Genomic DNA, 13,186 nt, shown 5'->3' with positions numbered 1-13,186 from the left:
CTCCAACGTGGGTCCTTCCCATGGGCTGCAGTTCTTCACGAACTGCTCCAGCATGGGTCCCTTCCACAGGGTGCAGTCCTTCAGGAGCACACTGCTCCAGCGTGGGTCCCCCACGGGGTCACAAGTCCTGCCAGAAAACCTGCTCGGTGGGCTCCTCTCTCCACAGATCCATAGGTCCTGCCAGGAGCCTGCTCCAGCGCGGGGTTCCCACGGGGTCACAGCCTCCTTCGGGCACCCACCTGCTCCGGCGTGGGGTCCTCCACGGGCTGCAGGTGGATATCTGCTCCACCGTGGACCTCCATGGGCTGCAGGGGGACAGCCTGCCTCACCATGGTCTTCACCAGGGGCTGCAAGGGAATCTCTGCTCCGGCGCCTGGAGCACCTCCTCCCCCTCCTTCTTCACTGACCTTGGTGTCTGCAGGGTTATTTCTCTTACATGTTCTCACTCCTCTCTCTGGCTGCTGTTTCTGTGTGCCCTGCAACTTTTTTTCCTTCTTAAATATGTTATCACAGAGGCGTTACCACTATCGCTGATTGGCTCGGCCTTGGCTGGCAGCGGGTCCGTCTTAGAGCTGGCTGGTATTGGCTCTGTCGGACACAGGGGAAGCTTCCAGCAGCTTCTCACAGAAGCCACCCCTGTAACCCCCCCCCCCCCCCACTACCAAAACCTTGCCACACAAACCCAATACAATTCCTTTGCAAACATTTCTTAGACTTGATTCAAAAAACTGCAGCTTAAAAAGCAAAAAGGGGAGTTGGTCTCCTATAGCCACTGATTCCAGCATAGGTGTTAAAGTGGTGTTCGTGTAATACATTGCTGCCTTTTACAGCGTTCTCCAAGAATCTTTGTGTTTTGTTTTTTGTCTTTGGCTTGTTCTAAGCAATTGCACAAGGGAAAATGTGAATACTAGCTGTACGTTAGACGGCCAGTTAACTTCCAATGACTTAACAATAAAACCAAATTTGTCTTAGAGGATGACATTTTCAAACTGATTTCTTAATAGCAGCAGGTGGTTTCTTTCTGGCAAATGCTGACATGTTTTGCTGGTGAAGCTACTAGGCTTCTCCTCATCTTGATTAATTCCTAGTATAACTCAATTCCTTGGAATTTCATCTGATACCAATTTACCCTTTTGTCTGCAGTACTGGTGTTGAATTGGTAAATTAAGATAGAAGCCAGGATTTATTTACTCATTACTCATAACTGTTCTGGCAATATTATTGTTTTGTATCTAGTAATTTATTACACATCTGCAAGAATGCTGCCACTGAAATGTTTCCATACGTACATGTCCCCATTCCTACCCTGCTACTCTCTACTAACACTGTGAAGAATCATAAGAAGACAGAAAATTTTCATATTTGAAATTATTTGTGAAATTAGTTTACCTTCTCAATAGCCTTTGTCAGCCACAGGAGGGACCCCTAAACCGAAGTAAGGGAATGTCTGACTGTGTCTCAGGAAGTGGTGTATTCATATCACTGCTAAAAATAAGCCTAATTTCTTACTCACTGAAAAGGAAGAGTGGTTTCTGGAGAATTTTCTGCAGTGGCCAGCTTTGCAAAGCAATGAGGTGGGCTGTACTTAGGTCAAAAGTTGCACTTCTTTCACGCCTCTCCATTGCAAACAACCTGCTCAAAACAGGAGGTCCATTGAACCAGATGCAGAGACTGCAAATCATGCTGCAAGAGACTGAAGTCTTCCTGCCTTGCTGTCATGAGGTATGTGAGAGACTGAAAGAGTTAATGTCTCAAACATTGTGGTGGGGCAAGTTCTGCCTAACAACGAAGCAAGTTCTGACTAACAACGACCGCAGGTGAGAAGCCAAAGCCGGTCAGCAACAGGGCGCAGAGGTGTGCTGGAGGATGTGCAATTCTAAGTTCTGATACGCTGAGTGGTGCAGCTCACCATATATGGCCAGAGGTCATACAAAGTTTATTTGAGGAAGGGGCTCGGCCGCCCGAGGGACACTTCACGACCACCCCCCCCCCAATGGCGCCTGCGCATAAGATCGAGAGTTACATAAGTCCTTAGGGGGCGGTGTGCAGAAGAACAAGAGGGGCGTGATTGACATGAGAAAAGGCGGGAACTGGGCTATAAAAGACGCAGACACAAGGAGCCTCGTGTGCGTGCCCTCTGGAACTGGACTTCTAGACTGGCTGGACCAACCCTGGACTGGTGAAATCTTTCTCTTTTCTTTTCCTCTTTCTGTCTCATTCTCTCTTTCTCTCTCCTTTTTCATAATCCCTACACCTCATCCCTGAATTAACATAAAACCATTGACCAAGTCTGGGACTAGGAGTGGATCTAGCCGCCCCTAGGCTCTTCTCTGAGAAAGAGTCTAGAAAGCAAGGGGGTCCACCCTGAACCTCGTGACTCAATGGGAGGGCTCTCCTTATTCCCTGATGTCCTGGTTTCAGCTGGGATAGAGTTAACTGTCTTCCTAGTAGCTGGTACAGTGCTATGTTTTGAGTTCAGTATGCGAAGAATGGTGATAACACTGATGTTTTCAGTTGTTGCTCAGTAGTGTTTAGTCTAAAGTCAAGGATTTTTCAGCTTCTTATGCCCAGCCAGCGAGAAAGCTGGAGGGGCACAAGAAGTTGGCACAGGACACAGCCAGGGCAGCTGACCCAAACTGGCCAATGGGGTATTCCATACCATGTGACGTCCCATCTAGTATAGGAACGGGGAAGTGGGGGCAGGGATTCGCCGCTCGGGGACTGGCGGGGTGTTGGTCGGCGGGTGGTGAGCAATTGCACTGCGTATCATTTGTACATTCCAATCCTTTCATTATTGCTGTTGTCATTTTATTAGTGTTATCATTATCATTATTAGTTTCTTCTTTTTCTGTTCTATTAAACCGTTCTTATCTCAACCCACGGGTTTTGCTTCTTTTCCCAATTTTCTCCCCCATCCCACTGGGTGGGGGGGAGTGAGTGAGCGGCTGCGTGGTGTTTAGTTGCTGGCTGGGGTTAAACCACGACACCTGAATTGATGTATATGTGGTTACCATGGTGATAGCCTATGTCCATACATTCTGTATGGTATGTCTAAATATTTTGATGGTTTTAATATTTTGTACCAGCCATGGAAACTGGTTTGCTGCTAGATGACTGTAAAAGTGAGATTTGGTAAATAATTATTAGAAATCTTATACTAACACTATGATTGAAACAATAGACAAAAGTATAGCCAAGCAATTAACTAGTAGAGGTAGTTACTCCTAAGTTTTGCAGTTCTTGGCTCTTATGACTAGATGTTCCTGTACGCTAGATGAGAACAATGTTGAAACTGACCACATGTGATTGAAGCTGTGTTAAGCTTCAAGATCAAAGAACAAGGACAAGAACAAAGACTTCAAGGACAGCCAACAGAATCTCAAATGGGTCGGTGGTCGCAAAAGCAGCCCTTCGACTCAAATGGATCCTTCATTGTGCATGATCGGCTGTAGGCAGTACTATGATAATCAGTTACAATAATTTCTATGTATATGTATACTAATCTGATTAATATGTAATTGTTACTCCATATAACCTGTTTGTGCTAAAGCTGTGGCATGCACGCTAGGTGGAATTATCCCCCATGCATCCAGCGCTGCAATAAAGAATGCCTGCTTTCTAAAACTCCAAAATGAGTCTTAGAGAGTTTCTTCAACCGGCTTTTCAGTATCATTTTGGCACCCCAGATGGGGCGAGGCTTCTGAGACTCGATGGACGTGGGATCGCAGGACCTCCAGCCGGCACTGAGATTTCTTTGGGAGACCCTTGATCCCCATTCCCTGGGCTCACAAGCCAAGGCCACTGGTAAGATTTCATTCAAAGGCATTCTTTTGATTAACCTGGTTCTGGTATTCTGGTCTGGTACTCTTACCTGTAAGCCTGACTAAGAGAGGTCAGCAAGGAAGAGGTATAAAAGGATCCTTAAAAATCTGGTATTCTGGTAGAAGTACTTCTCTGCTAAAGGGTATTCGTCTCGCTGATTGAAGGCAGAGATACTCATTTGGTTTGGTCTCGGTACTTTGATTAAGGCTTTGGGATTTGACTATTGATTTTTGACTTGATCTTAGATCTCTGATTGATTCTGTTTGGTATTTTGACTTAGGCTTTGATATTTGATTTTCCTATTTTGATTTTTGTATATTGAAGGTATTGATAATGGGAACAGGACAGTCAAGTGAACTCCCTAAAAAATCACCTCTGGGGTGTGTTTTAAAGCACTGGAAACAGCTGGGGGGTGTCCCGGGTGGTAACATGTGGAGAGTAGATTTGATTAAATATTGTAGTCATTGGTGGCCTCTGTATAAGCCTGATGAAGGGAAAAGTGGCCTGTGAATGGGACGCTAAATTATAACACCATGTTACAACTTATGTTATTTTTGAGACATGAGCAAAAATGGGATGAAGTTATGTATTGTGATTTGTTCTTTACCTTAAAGAATCATCCTGAGTGGCAAAGTATTGTAGAAATAATATGCCACTCAGCGATCCTTTTGTGCTATCTTTGGAAAGAGAGAAAAACAAAAAAGGTGATAATAAGCTCAAAAGGTGTTCTGCATGCAGTATTGGGCAAAGATGTTTAAAGTTATACGAGCAAGAACGAGAGGATGATACTGAAATGATAATTGGATCTCAAAGGGCCCCACCTAGAGCTGCTCCCAGAAATAGTGATGAAAGAGAGCCCATGAATAGTCCTGTCGCAGGGCGAACAAGAGCTAAACAGAGCAAAGTTATTCAAGCTCCTCTTCATCAGGTGCTTGGGACTGAGGGTGTGGCAACTATTAAAGTACCCTTTTCTATTGTGGATTTAAATAATTGGAAAATAGCAGCTGGGAGCTATCGGGGAAAACCCTGATCAAACAGCCCATGCTTTTGAAACAATGATTCAGACTCAGGATCCTGATTGGAAAGACATACAAGTAATGGGATCCTAATAATTTGGCTCAGAGAAGACTGCTAGATCAATATCAAAAATGGGTTCTATTCGGAATTAGAAATGCTATGCCTAAGGCGATTAACGTGTCTAAATTATATGAAATTAAACAAGATAGAAAAGAGTCTCCCACTGAATTTCTAAAGCAGATTAAAAGATGCTGCTAGGAAATATACTAATCTGGATCCTGAGTCTGAAGAAGGAAAAGCTCAAATGGCTCCTTTACTTATAGGACAATCCTCTGATGATATCAGAAGGAAATTACAAAAATTACAAGGAGCAGATTCTCGAGACTGGGGAAAATTATTAGAAGTTGCTTGGGTGGCATATAGAAATAGAGATGAATTACAGAGTAAAATGAATGCAAGGTTAGTGGCTGCTCTGGAAGTAGGAGCTGGCATGGGACGAGGCAGAGGAGTTATTCCTCGAGGAAGGGGATGTGGTCGAGGAATGGGATGAGGGAGAGGAACTGGATTGGGCTTGCCAGTGGGATTAAACCAGCCCCTGGGACCGAATCAGTGTGCATACTGTAAACAAGGAGGACACCGGAAAGGGGAATGTCCCCTGAGACCTACAAGGTCACAAGTGATCCCAATTTTGACCACACAATCTCAGCAAGTTCCCCCTTTCCTGGGAAAGTTGAGTGAAAGTATCTGACAGGGACCGGAGGGGAGTCTCCCAGCAGAACCTCTGGTTACAGCTAACCTGGGAGAATAGAAAATTGAGTTTTTAGTTGACACTGGAGCCACCTTTTCAGTTTTAAACACCTTAGAGGGGGAGTTAAGTTCTGAAGAAATTAGTGTTATTGGTACAACAAGTGAACAAGAGACTAGACCCTTCTTTAAACCTTTGGCAATGAAATTAGGAAAGCAATGGGTCACTCATCAGTTTCTGTATTTGCCAGATTCTCCTAAACCCCTGTTAGGGAGAGACCTACTTGAGAAATTGGAGGCAGAAATTAAGTTTAAAAATGGTGAGATTAAAATTTTAATTCCAGAAACTAAACATATCGAAGCAGAGGCTTTGTTGTTACAGGACGGTCACTGAAAGCAGAAGATCATACCAGTTTGCGGGAGCATAATAATGGACTCAACGACAGATCGATATGATCATAGTTGAAGACCCTTTACTAGAGCATCAGACATCATTTTTATACATTGGTTACATCCGTACATGCGTTTAGCTATTTTACTATTGGTTACACACATAATTCACGCGCTGTCCACGCGCCTAGTTACGCTTAATGATTGGTTATATCAACTCTGTACACACGCATAAACATAGGACATAATTGGTTATACCAACTAAAACATGCGAAACTTGTCTCAGTCTAATTGGTCAAGATAAACTGCCGAATTGAGGTTCTTTGTGCCAAGTTCCCTTTATCGTGGAATGTGCACCTGTGTTCTTCTAATTGGTATCTTTCTTTTTTTTTGTCGTCTTGTTTATTCTGTTCAAGGTCTTCTAAAGGCGTCTGGAATGCTCTTGCGACCATTAGCTAAATATGTGTCCACACCAGTTGAAGTAAATAATGCTGTAATTCCAATCGTCTGGGCTGGGGAAGTTCCTGGTAAATCCAAAAGAGCAGAGCCTGTGAGAATTGATTTAAAGCCAGGATCGAGTCTGGAAAATCCTGAGACTGGGAGGAAAACACAATATACATGGACAGTCTTGCCTCAAGGCTTTAAGAACAGCCCTACCATTTTTGGAAATCAATTGGCACGAGAATTAGAGATTTGGAAGAAAGAAAATAATCAAGGAATCTTGTTGCAATATGCGGATGATCTGTTAATTGCAGCTGAGACAGAAGAACAATGCACAAAGTTAACTATTAGCCTTTTGAACTTTTTGGGAATCAGTGGATATTGAGTGTCAAAAGAGTAAGCCCAAATAACCCAGAGAGAAGTAACCTATTTGGGTTTTGAAATCCTGAAAGGACAGAGACAATTAGGAACTGAGAGAAAAGAGGCAATTTGTTGTTTCCCTGAACCTAAGATTCTAAAAGAATTGCGAGCATTTCTGGGAATGGTTGGGTGGTGTCGCCTGTGGATTGCAAATTATGGCTTGCTGGTCCGACCTTTATACGAGCAGCTCAAAACCTCAAACAATGGATTTATAGATTGGACTGATGCCGGGAAAGCTGCTTTCAAAGAACTATAACAGGCTTAATGGGGGCACCAGCCCTAGGCCTGCCACATCTCACAAAGACATCTGAACTCTTTAGTCATGAAAGAAAAGGTATAGCTCTGGGTGTCCTGGCCCAATATCTGGGACCAAGTCGGTGAGCTGTGGCCTGCTTCTCAAAGCAATTAGACAATGTGAGTCTGGGATGGCCTGGTTGTCTGAGAGCCGTCGCTGCAACTGTGCTATTGATCCAAGAAGCTTGCAAGTTCACCCTAGGACAAAGAATTACAGTGTACGTTCCCCACATGGTAATCACTGTGCTCGAACAGAAAGGGGGGCATTGGTTATCCCCTAGTAGAATGCTGAAATACCAAGTGCTGTTGCTGGAGCAAGATGATGTTTACTTAAAAACTACTACTATCCTTAACCCTGCTGTGTTTTCAACAACTGATCAAGTTGAAGGAGAACTGGAACATGACTGCCTGCAGACAATTGAAGAAGTTTATTCCAGCTGACCGGAACTCCGAGATGCGCCACTGGAAGAAACAGATTGGGAACTATATACCGACGGAAGCAGTTTCATCCGTGAAGGAAAACGTTTATCAGGATATGCGGTAACCACTACTGAGGAGGTAATTGAATCACGAGCTTTGCCTTGGAACGTGTCTGCCCAAAAGGCTGAATTGATAGCTCTTACTCAAGTGCTGGAACTAAGTCAAGGAAAGCAAGTCAACATTTGGACAGACTCAAAGTATGCTTTTGGAGTAGTACATGCACATGGAGCAATATGGAAAGAAAGAGAACTGTTATCTGCACAAGGAACCACCATTCAGCATGCAGAACAAATACTGAAATTGTTAGAAGCCATTCAAAAGCCAACAGCAGTCACGATAATGCACTGTAAAGCACATCAGTCAGGTAGGACTGTCCCTGAAACAGGTAACCGATTGGCTGATAAAGCTGCTAAAGAGGCTGCAGAAAAAGGCATCCTAGCACTAGTTCCAGAGAAAAGTGTAAAATTGCCTAAAGATGCTCCAAATTATAATGAAAAAGATGAAGAATTAATTATTAAATTGCAGGCTAACAAAACCAAAACAGGATGGGCTGTAACACCGACAGGTCAAATAGTCCCATCTGCAATAATGAGAGAAATTGCCCGAGCTGAACATAACAAAGTACATTGGGGAACAGAAAACCTTGTTAAGCATTTAAAAAAGAGTATTTTGAATAGAGATATGACAAAAATTATTCGAATAATTACAAGTAGATGTGAAATTTGTATACGAAATAATCCCAAAACCAATAATGAAATCATTTTTGGAATTACTAAGCAAGGAAATTCTCCAGGAAAATATTGACAAATTGATTTTACAGAATTGCTTCAAAAAAAAAAGGGATACTGATATATCCTAGTTCTAATTGATACCTTTACTTGGTGGCCTGAGGCTTTCCCTTGTCGCACCAACAAAGCAAGAGAAGTAGTTATCATCATTGTTATAATCTGTGTCGCTTTTAGCTGTCTTAAACGAGCTGTGACACAATCTATGTTCAAGTGAGACTACTAAAAGAATTAGTAGCCTCAAACAGAAACGGGGGGAATTGATAGCATATGTCCATACATTCTGTATGGTATGTCTAAATATTTTGATGGTTTTAATATTTTGTACCAGCCATGGAAACTGGTTTGCTGCTAGATGACTGTAAAAGTGAGATTTGGTAAATAATTATTAGAAATCTTATACTAACACTATGATTGAAACAATAGACAAAAGTATAGCCAAGCAATTAACTAGTAGAGGTAGTTACTCCTAAGTTTTGCAGTTCTTGGCTCTTATGACTAGATGTTCCTGTACGCTAGATGAGAACAATGTTGAAACTGACCACATGTGATTGAAGCTGTGTTAAGCTTCAAGATCAAAGAACAAGGACAAGAACAAAGACTTCAAGGACAGCCAACAGAATCTCAAATGGGTCGGTGGTCGCAAAAGCAGCCCTTCGACTCAAATGGATCCTTCATTGTGCATGATCGGCTGTAGGCAGTACTATGATAATCAGTTACAATAATTTCTATGTATATGTATACTAATCTGATTAATATGTAATTGTTACTCCATATAACCTGTTTGTGCTAAAGCTGTGGCATGCACGCTAGGTGGAATTATCCCCCATGCATCCAGCGCTGCAATAAAGAATGCCTGCTTTCTAAAACTCCAAAATGAGTCTTAGAGAGTTTCTTCAACCGGCTTTTCAGTATCATTTTGGCACCCCAGATGGGGCGAGGCTTCTGAGACTCGATGGACGTGGGATCGCAGGACCTCCAGCCGGCACTGAGATTTCTTTGGGAGACCCTTGATCCCCATTCCCTGGGCTCACAAGCCAAGGCCACTGGTAAGATTTCATTCAAAGGCATTCTTTTGATTAACCTGGTTCTGGTATTCTGGTCTGGTACTCTTACCTGTAAGCCTGACTAAGAGAGGTCAGCAAGGAAGAGGTATAAAAGGATCCTTAAAAATCTGGTATTCTGGTAGAAGTACTTCTCTGCTAAAGGGTATTCATCTCGCTGATTGAAGGCAGAGATACTCATTTGGTTTGGTCTCGGTACTTTGATTAAGGCTTTGGGATTTGACTATTGATTTTTGACTTGATCTTAGATCTCTGATTGATTCTGTTTGGTATTTTGACTTAGGCTTTGATATTTGATTTTCCGATTTTGATTTTTGTATATTGAAGGTATTGATAATGGGAACAGGACAGTCAAGTGAACTCCCTAAAAAATCACCTCTGGGGTGTGTTTTAAAGCACTGGAAACAGCTGGGGGGTGTCCCGGGTGGTAACATGTGGAGAGTAGATTTGATTAAATATTGTAGTCATTGGTGGCCTCTGTATAAGCCTGATGAAGGGAAAAGTGGCCTGTGAATGGGACGCTAAATTATAACACCATGTTACAACTTATGTTATTTTTGAGACATGAGCAAAAATGGGATGAAGTTATGTATTGTGATTTGTTCTTTACCTTAAAGAATCATCCTGAGTGGCAAAGTATTGTAGAAATAATATGCCACTCAGCGATCCTTTTGTGCTATCTTTGGAAAGAGAGAAAAACAAAAAAGGTGATAATAAGCTCAAAAGGTGTTCTGCATGCAGTATTGGGCAAAGATGTTTAAAGTTATACGAGCAAGAACGAGAGGATGATACTGAAATGATAATTGGATCTCAAAGGGCCCCACCTAGAGCTGCTCCCAGAAATAGTGATGAAAGAGAGCCCATGAATAGTCCTGTCGCAGGGCGAACAAGAGCTAAACAGAGCAAAGTTATTCAAGCTCCTCTTCATCAGGTGCTTGGGACTGAGGGTGTGGCAACTATTAAAGTACCCTTTTCTATTGTGGATTTAAATAATTGGAAAATAGCAGCTGGGAGCTATCGGGGAAAACCCTGATCAAACAGCCCATGCTTTTGAAACAATGATTCAGACTCAGGATCCTGATTGGAAAGACATACAAGTAATGGGATCCTAATAATTTGGCTCAGAGAAGACTGCTAGATCAATATCAAAAATGGGTTCTATTCGGAATTAGAAATGCTATGCCTAAGGCGATTAACGTGTCTAAATTATATGAAATTAAACAAGATAGAAAAGAGTCTCCCACTGAATTTCTAAAGCAGATTAAAAGATGCTGCTAGGAAATATACTAATCTGGATCCTGAGTCTGAAGAAGGAAAAGCTCAAATGGCTCCTTTACTTATAGGACAATCCTCTGATGATATCAGAAGGAAATTACAAAAATTACAAGGAGCAGATTCTCGAGACTGGGGAAAATTATTAGAAGTTGCTTGGGTGGCATATAGAAATAGAGATGAATTACAGAGTAAAATGAATGCAAGGTTAGTGGCTGCTCTGGAAGTAGGAGCTGGCATGGGACGAGGCAGAGGAGTTATTCCTCGAGGAAGGGGATGTGGTCGAGGAATGGGATGAGGGAGAGGAACTGGATTGGGCTTGCCAGTGGGATTAAACCAGCCCCTGGGACCGAATCAGTGTGCATACTGTAAACAAGGAGGACACCGGAAAGGGGAATGTCCCCTGAGACCTACAAGGTCACAAGTGATCCCAATTTTGACCACACAATCTCAGCAAGTTCCCCCTTTCCTGGGAAAGTTGAGTGAAAGTATCTGACAGGGACCGGAGGGGAGTCTCCCAGCAGAACCTCTGGTTACAGCTAACCTGGGAGAATAGAAAATTGAGTTTTTAGTTGACACTGGAGCCACCTTTTCAGTTTTAAACACCTTAGAGGGGGAGTTAAGTTCTGAAGAAATTAGTGTTATTGGTACAACAAGTGAACAAGAGACTAGACCCTTCTTTAAACCTTTGGCAATGAAATTAGGAAAGCAATGGGTCACTCATCAGTTTCTGTATTTGCCAGATTCTCCTAAACCCCTGTTAGGGAGAGACCTACTTGAGAAATTGGAGGCAGAAATTAAGTTTAAAAATGGTGAGATTAAAATTTTAATTCCAGAAACTAAACATATCGAAGCAGAGGCTTTGTTGTTACAGGACGGTCACTGAAAGCAGAAGATCATACCAGTTTGCGGGAGCATAATAATGGACTCAACGACAGATCGATATGATCATAGTTGAAGACCCTTTACTAGAGCATCAGACATCATTTTTATACATTGGTTACATCCGTACATGCGTTTAGCTATTTTACTATTGGTTACACACATAATTCACGCGCTGTCCACGCGCCTAGTTACGCTTAATGATTGGTTATATCAACTCTGTACACACGCATAAACATAGGACATAATTGGTTATACCAACTAAAACATGCGAAACTTGTCTCAGTCTAATTGGTCAAGATAAACTGCCGAATTGAGGTTCTTTGTGCCAAGTTCCCTTTATCGTGGAATGTGCACCTGTGTTCTTCTAATTGGTATCTTTCTTTTTTTTTGTCGTCTTGTTTATTCTGTTCAAGGTCTTCTAAAGGCGTCTGGAATGCTCTTGCGACCATTAGCTAAATATGTGTCCACACCAGTTGAAGTAAATAATGCTGTAATTCCAATCGTCTGGGCTGGGGAAGTTCCTGGTAAATCCAAAAGAGCAGAGCCTGTGAGAATTGATTTAAAGCCAGGATCGAGTCTGGAAAATCCTGAGACTGGGAGGAAAACACAATATACATGGACAGTCTTGCCTCAAGGCTTTAAGAACAGCCCTACCATTTTTGGAAATCAATTGGCACGAGAATTAGAGATTTGGAAGAAAGAAAATAATCAAGGAATCTTGTTGCAATATGCGGATGATCTGTTAATTGCAGCTGAGACAGAAGAACAATGCACAAAGTTAACTATTAGCCTTTTGAACTTTTTGGGAATCAGTGGATATTGAGTGTCAAAAGAGTAAGCCCAAATAACCCAGAGAGAAGTAACCTATTTGGGTTTTGAAATCCTGAAAGGACAGAGACAATTAGGAACTGAGAGAAAAGAGGCAATTTGTTGTTTCCCTGAACCTAAGATTCTAAAAGAATTGCGAGCATTTCTGGGAATGGTTGGGTGGTGTCGCCTGTGGATTGCAAATTATGGCTTGCTGGTCCGACCTTTATACGAGCAGCTCAAAACCTCAAACAATGGATTTATAGATTGGACTGATGCCGGGAAAGCTGCTTTCAAAGAACTATAACAGGCTTAATGGGGGCACCAGCCCTAGGCCTGCCACATCTCACAAAGACATCTGAACTCTTTAGTCATGAAAGAAAAGGTATAGCTCTGGGTGTCCTGGCCCAATATCTGGGACCAAGTCGGTGAGCTGTGGCCTGCTTCTCAAAGCAATTAGACAATGTGAGTCTGGGATGGCCTGGTTGTCTGAGAGCCGTCGCTGCAACTGTGCTATTGATCCAAGAAGCTTGCAAGTTCACCCTAGGACAAAGAATTACAGTGTACGTTCCCCACATGGTAATCACTGTGCTCGAACAGAAAGGGGGGCATTGGTTATCCCCTAGTAGAATGCTGAAATACCAAGTGCTGTTGCTGGAGCAAGATGATGTTTACTTAAAAACTACTACTATCCTTAACCCTGCTGTGTTTTCAACAACTGATCAAGTTGAAGGAGAACTGGAACATGACTGCCTGCAGACAATT

Source organism: Harpia harpyja, chromosome W (genome assembly GCF_026419915.1).
Source record: "Harpia harpyja isolate bHarHar1 chromosome W, bHarHar1 primary haplotype, whole genome shotgun sequence".
Classification (NCBI taxonomy): Eukaryota; Metazoa; Chordata; class Aves; order Accipitriformes; family Accipitridae; genus Harpia; species Harpia harpyja.
This window is presented reverse-complemented; position numbering follows the sequence as displayed.